The following is a 21,575-nucleotide window of genomic DNA, read 5'->3' as shown; positions in this document are numbered from 1 at the left end:
ACAGTTTTTTTTAAGCGCACTGTTAGTTAACATGCCATTTGCGTAAGCTACTTAACAGGCACTTAGCAGCGCGCTGAATGGTCACACCAAAAGCGTGCCTGCATTTCGCGCTGATCGCCCAGCCGGTCACACTGCAAACTTACGCGTTTCATTTCGCGAAGGCTGCGCGCGCGGATTACGGTTAATTTTCAGTTGGTTTACAAACTTTACAAACGGCGTACGCTTATCGCGATCGCTTTTAATCAACAAACCACAATAGTTGCCTAAATAACGGGTATGACACAGGAAAAGTGCTGCCGGTCTCCAATTAGCTAATTGAATGAGAAAGTGCAAGTGACCGAACTGCAACGGTTAAAAAAACGGTTGTTTTTTTTCATAAGCCAAACTAATGAATTGTTTCATAAACTGTTTTTATTTGAATATTTGTTAACTCGCGTTTAATTTAATGTAATTGTGCGCGTCTCCCTACTTTTAGTTAATATTTTATTACAATCGGCATGATAATAAGTCTACGAAATTCGTTCTTTTTTTTTTGTTTTTGTTGAGAGTGCAAGATCGTGCGCGTGTGTGTGTTTATGTGTTTGTGAGGAAGTTATAGTTTAATGTTGGTTAGCTTCAATTGTCGAGCAACACAGAAAAATGAAATAAATAAATAAAACAGCGGCAGCAGCAGCAGCAACAATACCAAAAACAACAAAGTGATGCTGATTGATGTCACACACACCACGGAACAAAAAAAATAAATAAAAAAATAAAGTAAGTAGCAGACAATTGGATTTGCATGGGGGAAGAAGCAGAGCGAAGAGCCGAGTTTATCAATGAAAGTGAACTGTGGGAGTTGCTCGCTTTCAGTGTGTGTGTGCGTGTGTGTGCCCAGTGGCGCAGCCAGACGGGGACTTCAGGGGTTAATAACCCCCAGCATACCGGGCACTGTTATCGAACTGGGGTGGTCCATACATCTATCGAAAAGATCACTCTATCGATCACATCGCAATTCGGGTATTGAAATCTTGTTCGGTAATTATCTATAATCTATCTGAGATTAATCTATCACTGATCTGAAAAAAAAGATGTTCAAATCGAAGTCTATCAACAGGATCATTTTTATCTTGTCATTAACTTTTAATGCCATTTAATGATGCTGCAGGGAAATTGTAGATATTTCACATGGACAAATCGAAAAACTCTAGGAAAAATAGAAAAAGTGCTAAGATAACAAATTTCTTAGGAGCTGAGATCGCTTATTAATTAAAGAAGACACCATATAAGAAATTACATCCATTTATAATACATGTCGCCATCCTAGCTTACTTTTAACGAAACTAAACAATAGACAGTTGACCACTATGGGTCATGGGATTTGCTTTTAATAATCATCAATTAGTTAGTTCTAGTTACTTCTACATTTTCTCTTTGACATTTATTTAGCATAAATTTCAGTTAGCATTCTCCATCACCAGGTGTTTACATATTTCTTGAAAAATGTGTTGTTTGTTGTCTGTTTTTTTTTTTGGCGCTATCAAAGCACGTTGAAAACGTCTTAATTATATATGGATTGGATGAATAAACTGTTCCAAGTTTGCATGTATTCGAATGTGCGTTTGTTGGCTATATACCTATATAAATCTATATATTTCTTGGTACATATATATGTATGTACATACATATATGCTGAGAAATGCCGTTGCCAGCAGCCGCTGCAGCAACAACAGCAATGGGGAACCTTTTGATAATCATATCACGCAGTCCACTGATAATTCGCATTGTATTTGTTTGCTATTGTTGTTGCTCCTGCTGCTTTATCAGCCCGCTCTCCCTCCCTCTCTTTATCAACGTCTCTTTCGTCTCCTCTCTTTCGCGATCACTAGACTCTCTTTTCTTGGGGGGCACAATAATACAAAAAAAATATAATACAGAACAGGCAGCACAAAAAATGTCCAATAATTGTTTAATAAATTTAGACTACAGTAGAAGCTCATCCAAACTTTCAAACCAAAAAAAAAAAAAAAACAAACGATAAATAAATAAATCTAAATCGCTATTATATTTCCAATTTTCTGCGATCTCTGCGCATTATTTCGCTGTTATCTCCGATCCCCCGGACTAATGGAAAGTTTCCACACTGTGTTTACATCGGGCGGGATTATGGAGGGGAAATTATGGGTTTAGACCTTCGGGGAAATTTAAGATCACTAGACAAATAAATTTGGAACCTCTTCGCATTTCGTTTACTTGTTGCTTTTCATACATACAATACGTACTTATATATTCTTTGTAAGCAAAATTAGCGAGGTGTTCACCGGTTTCGGTTTCTGGGGAAATTTGATGTTATCGTTATTGCTTATGTCTAGCGAAATTTAAATGTTTATGGGTAATTCGACATCCTGTTGATCTAATTATTTATGTCTACCCTTTTTCAGTCTAGTCTCTTAGGTTTACCACAATTTGACATCAAATTCTACTATCTTATGCACAAATAGAAAGGAGAAACGATAATCTTCGATAATTTCGATGTTGAAAATATTTATTTATCGATGTCATGGGTTTTCTCGCAAACAATTAGCTGAAGAAAAATGGAATAAAAAATTAAGTGCAGACCAAAAAAAAAAAAGAAAAAGAATGATTCGAAACTATTGTGTAATTTACATTAACGAGCGGATGTCGTTGGCTTCTACTACATAATGAACCAATTACCCAGTTTGTCTCTTGATTCGATTGCTCTGCAGGCACACAGTTACAGATACAGATACAGATGCTGATGCGAAGATACATCCACATTTGTATCTGCATTTGTGTCGGTGCTGTTCTGCTCTGTTTTGTGCTTTTCGCAAAGTGACTAAACGAGATTTTTTGTGGCCCCACTGTGCTGCTCTTCCACTTCCAATTTCAATTCCAATTCCATTTCATTCATGTTGAAGACACCCACTTGAATGATTATGAGGCACTGAAGATGCGCACCGCAAGATACAGATACTGATCCACATTCAGATCCAGATTGGGATTGAGATTGAGAATCTGATTCAGATTCAGATTGAGATTCAGTTTCAGATATTTTTACGCACGCATATATGTACATATGGCCATCGTCAAGTGTCGCTTCCGCATTTGCCGGTCACCCACGTGCCGAATGCTTCACATATCCGAAATCTTAGTTCCCAGTTCTTAAGTCTCAAGTCTTTTGCCTCCCCAAAAAAAGCGATCGTTCGCCAAGTGGCTGTGAGGAATGCGATGGCAGATAAGATACTCCAAATTTGGCCAGATTTGTTGGGGAAGTAGTCAGCAATCTCAGCACCTGTTTCTTTGTAGACCCTAACTAATTAAACATTGTTCTTTGTTCATGAAATATAGTTAACACATAAAAATATATTGTGAAGACAGTAAGAAGCTCTAAAATTTTTTTTTCTTTTTAGTAAATTTGTTCGTTTCTTTAAGGAGATAAGAGAAACCTTTTGGAAACTTTTAGCCCCATCCACCGAATTTTCCACGCTGTCGGATCTTTGTTTATTTAATCCGTATCTTTTAAACAAAAAAAAAAAGAAAAAAAACCTACCGATCGTATTGAGATGTGCTATTTGATTGTTGTTCGCATTCGGACACAAATTGCCCATCGATAATTGCTGGGTCTTCAGACGGGAGATCTGTAATTGTGAAATTCTTTGGCTTGTGCAATGGCACCCATATATGTAATTGTGGCTCTGGATCCTCCAGACTGGTATTAGTTAGTGATTGGTAAGACTATCGCTGCAGCTTCCTCTACTTCATGCATATTCATAAGACTGCAAAATGATACCATCGTACATGAAATCTTACATACAAAGTCTGCGCTGACGACGAGGCTTGTAATTTTTTAATAACACTTAACAAACGCCTTGGACTTGGCATGTAAATTGTTGATAAATTATGTTTTTAATAGTGCCTTGCCGCTATCGTTGTTCTTGTTATTATTATTATTGTTGTTGGTTATGTGGTCAGATAGCTGGCGCCAAAGATACGCAAAATAAATCTATGAAGTTGACTGGCTTGCAAAGCGACATTTAGATACCTCTTAAATGTTGGAAAACTACAAAGAGTATATTTTTAAAATTTCAAAGTGTTTTAATAAGTTTCGTATTTTCAAGACAATTTTTTTAATTATATTTATTTTGTATGCTGAGCAATTATCGACAAAAATGAATACTTTTGATAAACCAATCCATCCTTGCCATAACTTTACCATCCGTTGGCACTTATCATATGCTGTCAAAAATTTAACAATTAAATTCGCATAAATGGCAGTGTGTGTATGCTATTATGTATACAAATATATCTGCTGATCTTTGCTGGTTAAATGGTAAATAAAATTTCATGTTTTGTTTGCATTTAAGAGCACCAAGAAAAGCAAACAAGCAAACCGGAGCTGAAACAAAACAAAATGCGAAATGATTCCCAAAATATTACTTAGTAATACTAATAACAATAAATTGTTTTTTGTTCTGGTTTGTTTTGTTTCTGCCAATACGTATTAGATTTTCATATTTCGGCTTGTTTTTTTTTATTATACTCGTATTTTGTTAACTGCAAAAAATGTTTAAACAATGAGGCACTCAAGTCTCTTGCAAAATGCTGATTTTTTTGCACTGCCAAATATTGGGCAAATATTAAAGAATTCGCCACAGTCACGTAGGCTAAATCATCTGTTTCATCGAGTTTCGTTCGACTAGATTGTATTTTTGTATATTTAGTCACCGGAAAAACTCTGGGAATCATTCTTATTCAATGGTTAAAAAATGGCTTTGTGGACCTGTATTTTTTGTACTCAGCTGATCATGCTTGAAAATGTATCATTTTTTTTTGTTGCTTATATTTAAAGTCTGGATTCGAAATCACTGCTGCATGGGCGATTCGAACCTAAACCTGATTGCCCGCCTATGTACCACATAATTGACTGCATTAGCCTGCGAGCAGCCAACAGATGGCACATCACATGCAATCCACATACCCCCAATACCATACCATTCCATATTATACCATCCTCCAATCCTCCGATCCTCCGATCTTGCAATCTTGGTGAACTTGAGCGCATTGCGATGTGCTCATATATTTCTTGCTGGTCGTTGAGGATGATGGGAAAACTCGTTTTTCGTTGCATTCTTCGACCGGCGTCATCGATGATGCTGATAATGATAATGATAATGATAATAATGATGATCATATTAAAGGGGTTCCATTGGCATAAGCCCGGCTCGATGATGATCGCGATTTGCCTTGGCATAACGCAATGCCAAAGTTGTTGTGCCGGTTGTTGCCTTCCAGCTCTCTTATATATACTCACATACATATCAATGTATACTATATGTGTTTTCTTTTATTTTCTTTGTCCGGGGACTCTTGTCTCCGGGGTTCCGTTCTACAGACGACCTTAAGAGGGGGTCTTGGGAGGCCAGTTGGGAGACTGGAGCAAACCACATTTCGCATTCCTTACACCTGGCAAAACTTTCAATCAAATACATTTTTACCAAGCTGAGATATTGTTTCTAAAAAAATATAATAAAAGAAATATATATGTAACGGTTTAGTACTCATATAGTTTTAATGATTGTTTTTGTAACAAAGGAAATTTCTTGAGTTATTAAAATGAAAGACAACGAGGTTTTTTGTTTTTCATATGACTCACTTCACTATCTAAAGTTTTTAATAAATGCTTGCCCACTTGCAAGAACTACAAATAATCATATTAATGTATTTGCAAAGCTCGTTTAAGTTTTTGAATGCTCTGTTCTCGGTTTGCTTTATTTAATTGCGTGCATTTCTCTCTGTGTACTTTATGCTTTTCGATCGGACCTGTTGCCGCATAGTTTTTGGTTTTTTTCGCCTTTTTTCTTAACCGGTTCGGTTTGGTCTGTTGCTATTTTCGTGACTCTGGATCGGTGCAGTCTCCACTGGAAACGCGACTTACATAAAGCGAATTCAGATTTACACGTTTCTAAGATTTTCAACATTTCGTCTCTGATTGTTTGCAATTAATCGCGCCACTAATTCGCTATAATTCCGACAAAAGTTCACTTGTCGCTTGTTAAGGTCGTTCAAAAAAGGGCAGTGGGTGGGCGGTGGTCGGTGGGCGGTGTTTGTCAGTTGTGGGGGACTGGCTTTGACTCTTGATTACGACCTGTCGTCTCATATCAGTGTGCTACGTAATGCAAACAAAAAATCCAACAAATACAAAAAAAAGTTGTATAAAAAGTCAACCAGAAAAACGTAATAAATTGATAAGACTGCTGGGCGGAGAGTTCAAAAAAATGTTTCAAAAGAGAGAGCGATGAAAAAGTGGAGAGTATTTATTCTTGAAATATTTAAAACACTCACCCTTGGTAGATTAAAAACCCGAGTTCACTCCAATTAATGTAAACAGTTTTTGTGAAACATGGGAAAGTACTATGATGTTACTGTAAACGAAAAAAGGGTTTTATATGAAATATAAGGATTATTTTCAGATGAATTTACAATTGAAAGCGTTTAGTAAGTGTTTCAAGCAAAAACCATTCAAGTAAAGATATTCCAAATAACTATGTAAATATGGATTTACAATGTTTTTTTTTATAATTAAACGAAAATGTAATAAAAAAGTAAATTAAGTGTACCGCTCACATTTTGTAATTTAAAGTAAAATAATAGTTACATTTATATATTATAGTAAATATAGTAAAAATAGCCGATGAACTTTGGCATCACTTGGTGGACTTTGCCCCGCCAGCGAGAATAACAAACAAGTCTGCTGGTTATGCCCATAAAAGAGAGTTGCCAAGAGAAAGAGCCGCAGAGAGGATCGGGGAAAGAGATTGCCAAGTGCAACTTGCACGTGCTGTGCCTTAAAATCGAAGAGAAAAGTCACCAAGAAGTTCCCACTGCCAGCAGAAAAACCTGCCAACCCAAAAATATCAAAATAAACGTACAAACAATACGAAAAAAAGCGTAGACAATTGTATTATTAACGACGGACTGTCGAAAAGTCGGTTCTAAATTTATACCAACTCCATTGCCGTTTTCCCTTTCCAAACTTCAACATCGTAGTCATTTTATTCGGGTGTCAGAGACCCCCATGGCCGATAACGTTTTATCAAACAAATGTTTTGTCGCCGACCTGTTTGCGAATTGAATTTGAACTAGATATATATGTTCGGTACACAGAGGGTATATCTACGCCGTATAATCTGCCTGAAAAGCGTCAGTGGTCGGGTAAATCTGGTGATAAATAGGGAAATGTATACTGCACAGGTCTCAATTCAATTTAGGTGTCAATTTAATCAGATTCAATTACTAATAACTTATTTTAATAACAGTAGTTTGAGTTATATCATATAACCAACAAAGCACTGAGCAACATCGGGTTAGGTTTTTTTATCACACTTTTACTATACGCCATCAAATGTAAATAAAAAGGCTATAAACCTTAATGAAATTGTAGATATTTGACTAAAAAGTATCAATAAAGTTCATCTTATGGGCAAATAAATATTAATTACCCATTTTATAGTCGATAGCCGTATTTCTTCACATTTCATTCGATTTAATAAAAAGACAAAATATAGACAAGATTTTTACGAGATATTCGGGATATTTGATCCATAATATGAACCATTAGATTCTTGGGATTGCGTTTTATTGTCTTTTGAGTACATGAATTATAAAACAAACGTATTTCGGGGCTCGTTGGCTGGCCGAATAAGGGTGTAAATATTTGTGGAATGTCACGAATTGTCAAAGTTGAGATAGATGGGATTGTTTGTTTGTTTGATCAATGCTTTTGTTTGCCTCTTCGCTTCAAAGCGGCCGACTCTGCCCCAAAGAATATCCCCAATAAAAATATTATGCCCAGATAAAGATATGGATAATAATAACGAAGTGTGTGTGTGTGTGGGAGGTGGCAACAGGTGATCTCGCATTCTTGGGAAATGTTAGCGCTGTTTGTCCGCTGGCAACAAGTTGTCAACAGCTTTTAAATAACAGGTTCGTGAACGGTGTTTGAACAGAACTTAATTTGGGCCAAATGCTGGAGATCTTATTTCGTTTTTTTTCTTTTTTTTTTCCATTTAATATTTCTCCATTGTTTGCCCCACACAAACAGGCCGGAAAGATAATGGATTCGGCTCAGAGATCCGTGGTCTATTAGTAGTTACCCAATGTATCGAATCTTTAACCAACCAATTAGCGCCACAAAACGATAATGTCGCCAAAAAAAACACACACACACCCATACACAAAATAATCCAAATAATCATAAAAAAATAAAACCCAGAAGTCTGGATCACACATGCGGACATTGAATTTATTGTGATCATTAACAAATTGGAATTCGTCTGAGAGCCAAAAAAAAAAGAAGCTAACACCTCTACGCTTGCTTTATCATTTTGGCTTAATTTGTCAGCGGCTACAGAAAATACGGTACGAATAAAATAAACAAATATAATACTGACGTCGCTACATGACTAGCATGATTTTCGACCAAATATTTCGCTCGACTTTTGTTGCCTCTGTTCATTTCAATCGAATGCGCAGGCGCAAAGTCGCGTGCCGCTCTGGAATCGAAGTTGTATAAAACCCCCATCTCCATATCTTTTGCATGCACATCATGTGGCGCCTTGGCATTAATTCGAAACGAAAAAAAAAAACCAAAATCGCAAACTAAATTATAAACTCAATTGTCATTGCCAATAAAATGGAATAGTTGCCAAATAAAATGTAAGCTTGAGGAAGTTCTTATTTGAAACTACTGAAACTAAAAAAAACTACAGAAACTACATTTTTCTCATACTTTCAAATATTTAAACTATACTGCAAACTCGTTCCTTATTACCAAATATTTTGGTGTAATAGACACAGTTTTCATTAAATGAATTGCCAGAGAAATGCGTCTTTAAATAATTATCACATTCCGTTTATGCTACTAGAGTAGCAAACTAAACACATAATCTTACATTCCCATAAATACGAATGTCGAATGAAAGCGCTTGCCATTCATTTAGCTATGAATTAATTTAATATCCCACAATTCGACCTACCTTTTCACCCTTTTATGCGATAAGTCCTCCAATAACAACCAGATGATGATGGTAATTATGGTAACGCATACGCATACGAATGCGAATGCGAGTACGCATGCCATTCGACTGGGCCTGGCTTGGTTTCTCTGTTGGCCACAACAGGATTCATCGGAACAATGCCATGTCCTTCCTAAATTTTCATTTCTCCCCAGTGCGAGAGTGTTGGTTTGCATGGCTGAACGATGTGGGTGTGTGCCAGTGTGTGCTGCTAGTGTGTGTTTCCCTGTGTGTGGGCTTGCGGTTTGTTGTTGCAGCCCGGAAATGGCAAGTGAAAACATCTAGCTCAATTTGCTAGCCTCGGGGATGCGACTGAGTTCTGAGGTCAGGCCAAAGACAAGGCTACTAATGTTCCTCTCTTTATGGAACACTGGAAAGTAAGTTCAAAACAATATGATACCAATAAAGGAAAAGTGAATACAAATTCAAGTTCCATTTCAGTTCCATTAGCAGGATAGAAAACTATACTAAGTTGCAAGGCAGGAAACTTATTAATTCCAATTGTATCTTTTGCTGGCAGTGTTTCAATTATCAAAATTATATATTAAATATAGTAATAATAGTTATTACAATTCCTTTTCAAGAAACTTGTACTTATTTTTGCATGTGTAGTTTCCAGCCATGTGCTTTGCGTGTGTAGGCTACTTTACCTGCGAAAAGTGAGACGAGCATTATGATTTTGATTTGCGTTTTGGGAGCAGGTATTCCAAATCCTAATTGTCTGTGTTTCTTGAAAACTGCGTAAATAGTTTAAGCGATGGCAGGGTTATGGAATGTAATTTAGTGGAAGCTATTAATCCATGTTGTCTATAAGAACGTGGTCTAACTAATCTGTGGTCACTTTAGGTTTCTATATAAGATGTATTGTATTCAATTGTTGGAACTACATTGCAAAGTAAAAATTATATTCAGCAAGTGTCATAATATATTTATATGCCAGGTCATTTCGGTATTAGGGGGATTTTTTTTTGGCTTTATCGATCTATCCTCGCATATTCCGCACTTAGACCAATAAAGCATGGTAAATGTATGAGCGTCCATATAAATTTATGTACAATAGATATAGATACCTGAACACGGTACTTACTGTGTGTAGAATAAGCCACAACAATTAACAATTGAAATTGATAAGAAATTTTTAATTACGCCGGCATCGTCGAATTCGCCAAATGGCAAATGGGTTTTTTTTTCTCAATTTTTTTTTTGCTTCTATATTTTATGTTTTATTTCAAACTGGGTATTTTTATTTTTGCTGCTGCTGTTTTGTGTGGTTTTATCTGTACTACTGAAATGTTGGTCTAATTACCGCGGGAATTATAGAGGTCTCACCGGAATTGCCACCCCCAAATAGCCCACATATCGGAATGTGTGCGATAATCAAGCTGTTAACATATTGTTTACATTTTCGATTGTCTGTAACAATTAATCAAATAGAATCAATACCTATTTGCACACTTGTTGGGCATTGTAATCACACACACACACCCACACACACACACACAATGTACTTATTTGCGTTCTTTATTTCAGTTATCACCTTGAAGGGGTTTATCAATTTCGCCAGTTCATAAAGATGTTATCTTGGAAAACCGTTTAGAGGTTTAGAGGTGAGTCAACCGTATAAATGTGATTTAGGTCTTTATATACTTGAACTTAATTTAGGGTTAATTATTTTTTTTTTAATCGATTGTTCGTTGAATAAATTGATTAAAATACCTTATTTGATTTTGCCCAAGCCAATCGCTCTCAATATAAACTTTCCGCTTAAGTTGTCGTCAGTTTTGGTGCACCACCACCTTCGCTCAACAGTTCAATTGAGTTTTGTGGTTAGACACCCCTCTTAACTGACTTTGTAATTACGCGCGGACAAAGTAATTAATTAAGTTTGGCTAATGCATACGTTGAGCGAGTAAAACCCGCCGATTGACATAGTTGCGCCCACAATAACAGCAAATACATCGAGTTGTCGTTGGGTGGTAATGCACCTTAATACACACATTTATCAAGGGCGTTTTGAAATTCGCTTTGAATACGTCTGATTAAGTCTTTGCGCGTGACATTGAGAGATGATGGCTCACCGATCACCCTGTGGTGATAATAAAAGGTGAGCAAAACAGCAACCAATCATCTAATTAAACAAGTAAACAAATATTTTAACATTTTATCTTGTTTTAAATGCTTGACAATACTCGAAAGTATGTAAAAATCTTTAAATCTTATTGTAAACAAATTTCGAACTTGACATTAGTTGCGTTGTATTTTTCCTAAAAAGTTTAAATATTATTTTCGGGTCTGATATTTAATAATTTGTCACGGCATTAACAAGTTTACCTTAAGTTTTGGCCATTGTCTTTATCTTTTGTTGCTCTGTTGCAATTTCTTTTGGGTGTTGTCGGTTGTGTCTGTTGCATTGTTGTCAGCGTAGGGTTGCGTGTTCATAGACGGGGGATGGCGGTGGTGTTGCATGTTGCACGAACACACAGCCAGTATGGGTCCCACTTTGTGTCCAGCACTCAAGTAAGCAGGTCAGCGGTTCTTGCGGTTTAACTCACTTCGAAAGCACCACCACCGCCTAAACAGCACTGAACCACCCATCTGCACCACCCACACTTCAACTCGGCTGGCTTGTGGTTTTGTTCAAGTTTTTCCAACCCAAACCCAAACTCAAACTCAAACCCAAACACAAAACCTTAAACCCAATCTCACAAAACACAAAAAAACACCCCGCGATTGTGCAATTTTATTCGCATATTTTGTTGTTGCTTGTTAACTAAAACCCGAAATTGATTTTGATGAGAATCTCCAGGTGAGTCCAGGTGTTGGTCACACAGAAAGTGGGAGATGGGAGATCGATTGCAATCAACCAAATACATACATACATACATATGTATGCCAGCAGTCAGCAAAGGCAGACAAACCATAAAATAAATAAATATGCATGAAACGCAAAAGCTGCGGATGAAACCAGAGCATTTGCAATCGAATCCTTGGGCGGCAGTCCATAAATTTATCAACGGTTTTACTTGTTCCCAATTTGATCAATCAAATTGAAATTAAATTCAAATTTTAATAAATGTATAAAAGTTAATTTTCTAACAATTAGCATTCCATGTTGGCCTCAATTCAGTTATATTAAGTTTAGGTACTATAATTCTTTCAATACCCTTAAAGTTGCTGTTTATTTTAATTACATGCTTATTTCCATTAATTTATTTATAACAATAAGCTCACAGGTAATCATAATCTATTATTCTATTAATTTAAAGATTTTATATATATATATTCGCCTGAACATTTTGAGAAATAAAAGCCGGAATATATTTTGTTTTCCCGTTTTTCATCTATCAAAGCAAAACCAGTAAATTGGGAATTTCCTCTATTCGCTCGCTTATTGATATTAAAAGGGGTTTTCGTTATGGAAATGGGGATGCCCCTCCCGACATTTTATTTTCTTTTTTGCGGCTTGTTGACTTGCCCCGCTAATAATTGCCAAGAACGCGCGAGGAAAGGCAAACAAATTTACAAAACTGGCTGCCTCTTCGTCCGTCTGTCTGTCTGGAAGTCGGAAAGACGGAAAGACGGGAAGCCGGAAAGTCTAAAGTCTGTCCCGCCGTAGTCAGCAAGTCTGGCAGTTAGCGCCTCAGTCGACGGGTCCGGGAAAAGTCACGTTTTGCATTTCGGTTTTTGAGCCACCTCTCTCTGTGATGTGGACCCCCTCATCCCCTCACTCACTCCTCATTTCTGTTTGCCTTGATTCGCTGCAAATGACAGATGATAATACCCCGGGGAATATGGTTGGGCCAATAAAGCACTTCATACGAATCGAGAACACTTTATTAAAATATATTTTAAATTCTTTGATGAATTTCTGTGCTTTTGCTGTGCAGCTTTTTATTCTGCAAAACTGGATATCATATTTGTTTGCTGCCTTTATGAGTTCTATGTATATTAATATTTGGCGGAAAATCCATAGCATATCCAATATGTAATATATGCCATGCAAAAAATCCTTTTCGCTGCGAATAAATATGCATTAAAAATACGTATTATTGCTAGTAGTTAATCCAAATCGAAGTAAAGGGTAATTTGTTTGCCGATCAGATTCGCAGAAATTCCTTAGCTTGTTTACCTTTATGAAATGTTGTGAGCGGCAACGCGAATAAATTTTAACGTTGGCGTTCATTTCGGAAATCTTTTATTGTCTGCATGTGTGTGTGTGTGCTCATCATGGAACAATTGAATGGCATAAATGTATACTACGGTTTGCTGATAGCTATCTTTGCGGAAAAATGCCAGTGACAACATTGCGTATGCGCAATTTCTGTGCCACAAGAGATGCAATCTCTCTATCCGGCCATTTGATTGTGACTGCTGCAAAAAGGATATTGCAGGATGGCAGTGTTTGAGTGTGTGCGTATGTGGGGGGTGTTGGTGTGTGAAAAGCTCAGAAACTATACTAGTTCAAAAGTGGGTGGAAAAATGGAAGGAAAGTGGTAAAAGAAATGCACACAGAACTCGAGAACAGAAACCAGAATGCCATCCTCAAAAATGTTGGGATCCAAAAATGTTTGGCCTTTTGTTTACTTTAATGAAACATGGTGTGTCTGTGTGTGCCACCAACATTCGTATATGAGTGCGTGAGTGTGGGAGTGGGTGGGTGGATGCTACAAAAATAAACCAAAGTCAAAGAGCGTTTAATTTGGCATTTTTTCAAAAAAATTCGATTCCATTCGTCTTGTTTTGATCGGATTGCAAATAACGGAACATGAAAATTAATAGCCAGTTCATTTCGATTATTTTTTGCAAGGATATTTCTTTTTGGCTCAGTTTTTGATTTATCCTGGAATTCATATTGTATAGTATGAATCCATGAAATTTAAGAAGGTATATAATATTTTATGCAGAACTTCAGACTTTAACGTCTATTCCTTAGTTGTATTTAATTGCTTTGAATTCTTAGTTATTTATTTTCAGTATTATTTTGTTTACCTTTTTTAAGGTTCTGCTTATATTTTGAGAATCCGCTTCTGGTTAAATTGGCATTTTGTGACTGCACGCAAAGCAGGTAAAATATTGTGCCAACAATGACAGCATTAATTGCCGACACTCACACAAGCAAAGATCACACAAACACACATCCAGAAACACACTCACACACTGATTCACTCACAATCACATTCACATTTAAGGAACCGAGCCGTGACGTTGTTTCGGTTAATTTTTGCTGCCTGTCACAGGACATGCAAAAAGGTATTTTAATACATGTCAATGTTTGGGGTGCTTTTCTCTGCGAGTGTGTGTATGCGTGTGTGTGGAGCCTATGTGTGTGTTAATTGAGTTTATGTTATCAAAGATTTGCTTTGTTGTGGTTTTGACAGCGATTTTTTCGATACTTCCCCTACTTCCTGACTCAAAAAAAATTCATCTAAAATCGTCGAATAAAAGTGCTCTTGTGTGAACAAAAAACCAGTTTGCATAAACATAATTGCTTCCTTGTTTTCCCATCGAAAATTTAACAGCAATGGGTGCAAATTTTACTGAATTAAATTGACAATATTTTACAGAGAATGCTGCCTTTAATCTCGGTTTGTATTAAGAAAAAGATGGTTTCAATTTTTCAAAAGTTTATTGTTATGAAATTAATGAGAAATAATCCTATTATATTAGTCCCTTTTTAATACTTTTAAACCTTTTTAGTTGAAAATTGTTTAGTGTTGGAATTATTGTACCTTAATTGTGCTTTTTGCATTTAATTTTTTGTCTGCCTGAAATTTTGTCAATTAATTTTACATTCTTGGCAGAGTTCTCGTTTATTTAAAAAGTTCTCTGAGGGATTTCCACTTTTATACCACTGGTGAAATTTTTGGCTCACATGCAGTAAATTTTTCGTTTTCGGACATTTTCATAATGAATAATATTTTGTTGTTTAGGTTTCGTTTGGCTTTGACATGGGTAAATATTTGGCCAAGTCAAACATTTGTGTGGGGTTTAAAGTTCATTGCATTGTGTCAGGGTTGTTTTCGGCCGTCTCTTCCCACTTTTCCCGTTTTTCCGGCACTTTTCGTCACACACACACACACATGAGAAAACCCTTTTTATTTGCCTGACCCATGAAGACACACAGAAAGTGGCCTTGTTGTTTTTCTCCTCTCTTACCCTCATATGTGCTTTTTTTTTTTCGTAGTCTTCCAGCGGGCTCCTTTCTCACTTTCGCCGTGAGACTTGTGTATATATATTGCCACTATCTGACCTCTGACCCACCAAACACAGCACCCACACACCACCTTCAACCCCTCTGGAAACACTCACATGTAATGCATTTTTAAATTTGCATGTGCTTCACCAGGCCCGGCTACAATGGCAGCTGTTAGTGTCTAACTAGTTAGTTAGTGCCACATTGAAGATGGTTGCCTCGCCGCACGCGACTCGCAAAATGAGAACCGAAGAAAACAGTGGACTTCGTCCGGAAGTTTAGTGCGAAAATCCTTATCAAAGCTGGACACCCTACATGAATAATTCATAAAATTGATGGCCACTTAAAACACTTTATTTAATATCAATGTAAGAAAACAATAGAAGTTTTTAAATAATTTAGTTGATTTCGTTGAGGAGATAATTTGTGGCTCATGGAACATTGCTGAAGGTAATTACTTTCTTTTCACTCTCCTTTGCCTCTACCGAAAGTAAATATTTAATGCGTCTTAACCATTCTTCTTGACACACTTATTTTAAATTTAAAAAAGCATCTGTGGTTAATATCGAATGAGATACTTTAAACCTAATCTTACTAAAACATCTTATAAAATGCAATGAAATATTTCGTCAATTCAAATAGAAAATAGTATCTTTAAATGGTTGTAAGCATTTTCCCTGAAATATTAACGCAATTACTAAGGTGAGCCATTTGCCTTAGTAATTTTGTATTTGTGGCTTAAAGTGGCAACAATTTTACGTGTGGTTGCATACTTTTCTGACCATTTTTCTTCGCCTTTAAGTTGAAGTTTTTCCCGTTTTCACTTAACCTGATTTTGGCAAGTCCTTAGTCACATTATGCATATCAAACGGAGAGTGGGAATTCCCTTTGTCTGCTTTATGCATTTGCTGTCATTTGCTACCACTGTGTGTGGGTGTGTGTGTTTGTGTGTGTTTGTGTGTGTTTGTGTGTGTTTGCGCGTGTGAGCGTAAATATGGTGGTTTGGGTGGTTGAATGTGGGTGGTGCAGATGGCAGTGAGGATTGCATTTGTTATGGGCAGCAACAACATTGCACTTTGACTTGAACGCTGTTGCATTTTACTAGGTCAAAAGCAACGTCACCGCGTGCCAGGGCTAGCCCTCTCCCTTTCGCACCTGGGCCACCTGTCCCTTTCGCGCGCGCCACTTGTTTGTGTGTACGCCCGTGTGTGCGCCCGTGTATGCGCCCGTGTTTGTGTGTGTGTGTGTGCGGTGCCAAACATAAATATGGCGCAAAGGTGAAACTGTTGCACCTTTCTCCTTTTCGCTCCTTTGGCTCCTTGCTAACGGCCAGGCATAAATCGGTATCTCCCCATGTGTTTGTGTGGCGTGCTAAATTTCACACAATCCCTTACACGTACGCGCACACATGCACCGCACACACATGCACACACATACAGGCACACACACACATGCAGCATAATAGCTAACTATTTCTAATTGGAGGTCCTTGCAACTTGACTTGTTGACTCCGCTTGGTATCGCATTGCACTGCTGCAATCTATTCTATTTGCTGTGTAGTAAAACAAAGAATGGGTTTTAAAATCACCCATAAAAGTGTAGAAAAGTATTTTTTTTAATTGCTGAATTCAGTGGGTCTTCGTTGCATACTTTAGGACTCTGTTTATATTATTTTGGTTTGTTTTGAATGTAGAAGGCGTATTTAATGACATGCCCAGTTTTATTGCCCTCACCTTTGCGCATTTTCCGCCGCCTGTAAATCCTCTGGCCTGTATCTTCGCTATGGATTCCACAATCAAGGGCAGCAAACTGGCAAAGTTCGCCCCACGGATTAGCATTTCGCATTCCGCATTTCAAATTCGAAAGATCGCAGACAGAGATTGGAATCGCGGGCATCGGCAGTCGGGTTGCTGATGAATTCCAGTTCCATTTTGGTAAGATGCCGATTGGGTGATTCAGTTGCATTTGGATCGGGGGCTAAAATCTGGTAATGCGATTTTTCCGTTGCCACGAACGCGTCCATTAACAGATTATTCGTGGTTCTACGCTTGGGAACGTGCAGTTTTTCAGTTGTGAACACCGAAAGGTAGCCAGTTCAAACCTTAATATAAACTTCAAATAAAGCTTGACATTTTAGAAATTATTCGTTCACATACATAGATGTTATGAGAAGAATATTTTTGTAAACATTAACAAAGGTATTTTGTAATATTTATGTTTATAAATATGCTTAAAAAAGGGACTTATCTGGACTTTAAACATTACAGATGGTCAGATCCTGGCAAATCCTTTTGGAAATGCACTAAAAGTTGAGCGCCATTCAATTATTGCATCTTTCGCGGCCGAAATCGATTTTATTTTTGTCGCAATGCGTATCTGGCCTTTCCTCCTCCATTTAATGAAATCGAAAATGCACTCATGTAAAATTCAATAATTTCCGCCGGCTAACTTAATTAAACCGCCTTTAATGTTGCAATAGTAGCCAGTATCTGTGCAGCAATATCATTTCAGAGAAGAAGCTGACAACAACAAAAATTGAAATGAAAAAGTGAAATAAAAATGCAAGTGACCCGACGACCCATAGGTGAAGTGCGCGGCATTCATTTGGTCCTGGCAAGTGACACTAAAGGCACGGTGAGGGGTACAAAAGTCAAAGGTGGTCGCACAGGATATGGAAAAATAAAAGCTTCCTTCGCATGCATCTTCCCTGTTTTCCCGTTTTCAGTGCAAGCTGCAAGCTGCATGTGATGTGAGAGAAACTAAAGAAATTGCTAGTTATATGCGAAATGCGATTTCTTTTGAGTTGACTTTTTTCCGACTTCAGATGACATCCAATATATGTATGCAGATTCAATGTGTGGCACTGTGTGGCATTTCTTTGAGACTCATAAAATACGATTAATTAATGTGTCAGAATCATTCAAGGCAAATAAATAAACTTGTTCGATGCATCGCTACGAATTATGTTTAAAAAAAAAAACAGTTTTAATTGCCAAAGGTGCTTGGGTAAAAATGAATAAAAATAAATAAAAAAGTTAGTTTGTATGTCGGTTTAATGTACATATATTATTATAATATGTACCCTTCTAGGCAATAATAAATGGTGCATAATCTAACAACTTTTTCCATTTTCCTGCTACCCGTTTCAACTTTTTTATACTTGCCATTTGGCCACTAATCCGATATCTGTTTAAATCTGCAACTCGGCTGGTTTGTTGTTTGTTTTTTAGGCGTGTGGGAAACAGTCCGGAGAAATGGAAAATGTGAAAAAAGAGCGGGGGGAGGTGTGCGAAATGGGAGAAAGTTGGAAGCGAGAGCGGGAAAGACACGATGTGTCACCAATCATTTGTCATATAAAACTGCCACATATGTGAGGGTGTGAGTGAGCGAGAGTGTGAGTGTGTGTGTGTGCTGAAAGGAAGACATGATAAAATGGCCGCTTAGGCACTGTCAGCGGTACAAATGCAAATACACAGACACATACACTCGCACACACACACTCACACATACTAACATACTCACACACACACACAATGGCACACTGACAAATGGGACAGTGACGAGCAACAATGTTGTCATGTAAATGTCTTCATTTTTTCAGCTCCATGGGTTTATTTTCCGCACATTTCCCTTTCCCCCCCTCTCCCCTCGCATATCGATGCCTATCAATCATATGCAAATAAACGATTTAAGCCAGCCCCGTCTAATTGCCATCGATTAGAGAGAGGATGGAGGGGGGAAATTAGAAGGGGGAGTGGGTCGCGTATTTTTACACCCCAAACGATTTGCGCTGAATCAACATCACTCAACTGACTTGTTAATTGTCCGGCATTGCCATCAATTTAATTTACAATCTCTAATTATGCTACATCAATTTGTATTTGCCACTGCTCCGGTCGAGAATTTAATTGAAATGCTCTTTGATAAATATTGCATATATTTCAGGAGTGAAACATGTTTACCTCTTACACGTATTCATTCTACTTTGCAAAATTCCAAGTAAATGAAATCTAAGCTGGCATTTTAAATTGAATGTGAAGTGAACAAATAGGTCATTAATGGATGTCAGAATTGATTCATTTTAATTTTTCACATTTTTTGTGCAATATGACTGGGTAAAATAATATTTACAATGATCGTAGTCAAATTTCAATGCTTAAATTGTGTTTTAGTAAATACGCAACTCTTTAAATGTTTATTTATTATATGATTTAATGTATATTTTATTTTTTAGATTTAGCATCTGCTTGCTGTTTTGGTTTTTGTTATTTTCCGAGCTCATTAAGTCAACTTGAGCTTAATTGTTATTTGCCATTATTGACTTTGATTTGATTTGATTGATTTATCGGCGATAAGACCTCTCCGCCTTAAGTTTTGTATTTTGCTCGATTTCGATTTGATTGCATTTGCGATAAGCCGATTGACAATTGACGTGATTGACACTGCCTACACTTTTCCTTTGCTCTAAAGTCTTATTGACTCTTTTTTTTGTCCAGTATTTTCGCCCTCAATATCGGAATATTTTTTTTTTTTAATGTACATATTGCTACCGTTGATAGTTGATAGCACGTTTGATGGAGTGCCCGACTTGGGTGAGACATTTATTGATGACACTATTTAGATGGCTACTTGTCGCCGCGACGAGACATTGCGTAATGTTCGCAGTCGTCGTTTGATTGCCTTTGATTAATTGCCGGTTGATATTGGCCGAAAATTTCTGTAGGTTTCCTGTAATTTCGGGTTTAAATTCCAGCTGGAAAACGGAGTCGCTCTAATTGCCAAACGTCCCAGCATGTCGGCCATCCAAGGCATTCATCTTGCCACAATTTCCACATTTTCCGCAGTTTTCCTCGTGCTCCCTTTGCCGCCCTCTTGTTTTCTTCTCCGCTTTATTGACATTGGCAGCGCAAATATTTGGGATGAACCGGAAAGGTGTCGACCACAAAACACTTGGCTAACTTGGGCAAAGACATGGCAAATCGAATAGGCAGTGGTAGCACCTCTTAATTGGATTTAACAGAATTTTGTGTGCAAGAATACAGACCCAATTTTTAAATTTATTCTTAAAAATGATAAAGATGCATATATATATTAATATTTAATTCCGTTTTTAAATAATACTTAGATTGCAAGCAAAAACTTAGTTTACAAAGTCGAAATTGTGCTGAAAAAGTTATTTAATAAATTTTAAATTGAAGTTGTTTTCACTAAAAAGACATTTAAATAATAAACCATAAATAAGTGTAAATGCCAGGGTACTATTATAAATATTTCTAAAGTGACAAAGGGTTCACTTCGCGTGATCAATTTGGAAATATAACAAACACAATCCTGAATCACACTTCACCCTCACAGTTGCCGCGTCTTTTACGGTCTAATTTGAAGTGATATACCCCTTTTTATTTGATGTACTTATATATATTTGACAAAGAACGCCCCTCGCAGGCGTAGAATGTGTTAAGTATTTGCCAAATATACATATTCGCGCACAACCCCACATATGTATATGTATGTAAACGTAACTTGCATACATACATCTGTATATATGTATAAGGGTATACCTGTGTAAGGGAATCCAGTCAATGAAGATTACGGCGACTTTTTTACGGTTTCATAATCCAAAGGGAAACGCTTGAAGTTGTAACTAGACCGCGGTATTTCGTGATAGGTTTGGGGCTCGAAGAAGGGAAGGTTTTTTTTTTTGGTAGGGGTTGTTGTTGTTTTTTTTTTTTGGCGCCCTTTGGGGCAAATGCCATTTGACATTTTCTGCCACCCCCTCAAAATGCGTTTCGCGTTTCGTTTTTCGTCTGCCAACTGTGATTTGCCTTTTTGTCACATTAAATCTTGTTTATGATGCTTAAGAACTTTATTTCCGCTCGATTAAATTGTCATAATGGCAGGCTGGGTATGCTCTCTTTCCTTTTTCTTCGTGTTTTTCGTGTTTAGTTGCTGAAGCTTTTGCTTTTCCACACTTTTGTTTTTGGCCTTTTGCCATTCACCTTTCTTTTTCATGTAACTCCTGTTGCTTCAAGATATTTCAATATTTCGAATGCTGTGATGAAAATACTGATTTTATTAATCGCAAAAAACAGAAAATCGATTTTCGCCAAAATTTCAATATTTCCGATTGGTATTTTAGGTATAACTTGACTAAAAATGGTCACAAAGCGAAAAGAATAACAGTTTTTTACTCCTAATTACCAATACTAATTAACCAAATCACTTTTCAACCGACTGTGTTAAAATAATTTTTGGCCATTTTTTCGCTTTTTTTGTAAGGGGTACCATCATCAAAATTTGCAAAAAAT

The 21,575-nt window shown here is 37.0% G+C and overlaps 1 protein-coding gene across 1 annotated transcript in view; it reads left to right on the top strand.

Moving 5' to 3' along the window:
• Positions 1–143: 143 nt before the first annotated feature.
• The window catches only part of LOC6524532 (high affinity cGMP-specific 3',5'-cyclic phosphodiesterase 9A), a 108,646-nt gene continuing 87,214 nt past the window's right edge, over positions 144–21,575 (top strand). Inside the window, exons 1-2 of the mRNA XM_039377873.2 lie at positions 144–756; positions 10,605–10,681. The gene's annotated coding sequence lies outside the window, so the exon portion shown is untranslated. The remainder of the gene's footprint in view (positions 757–10,604; positions 10,682–21,575) is intronic.

Source organism: Drosophila yakuba, chromosome X (genome assembly GCF_016746365.2).
Source record: "Drosophila yakuba strain Tai18E2 chromosome X, Prin_Dyak_Tai18E2_2.1, whole genome shotgun sequence".
NCBI classification, from domain to species: Eukaryota; Metazoa; Arthropoda; class Insecta; order Diptera; family Drosophilidae; genus Drosophila; species Drosophila yakuba.
The sequence above is the reverse complement of the archived record's forward strand: the minus strand, read 5'-3'. Positions and strand labels throughout refer to the sequence as shown.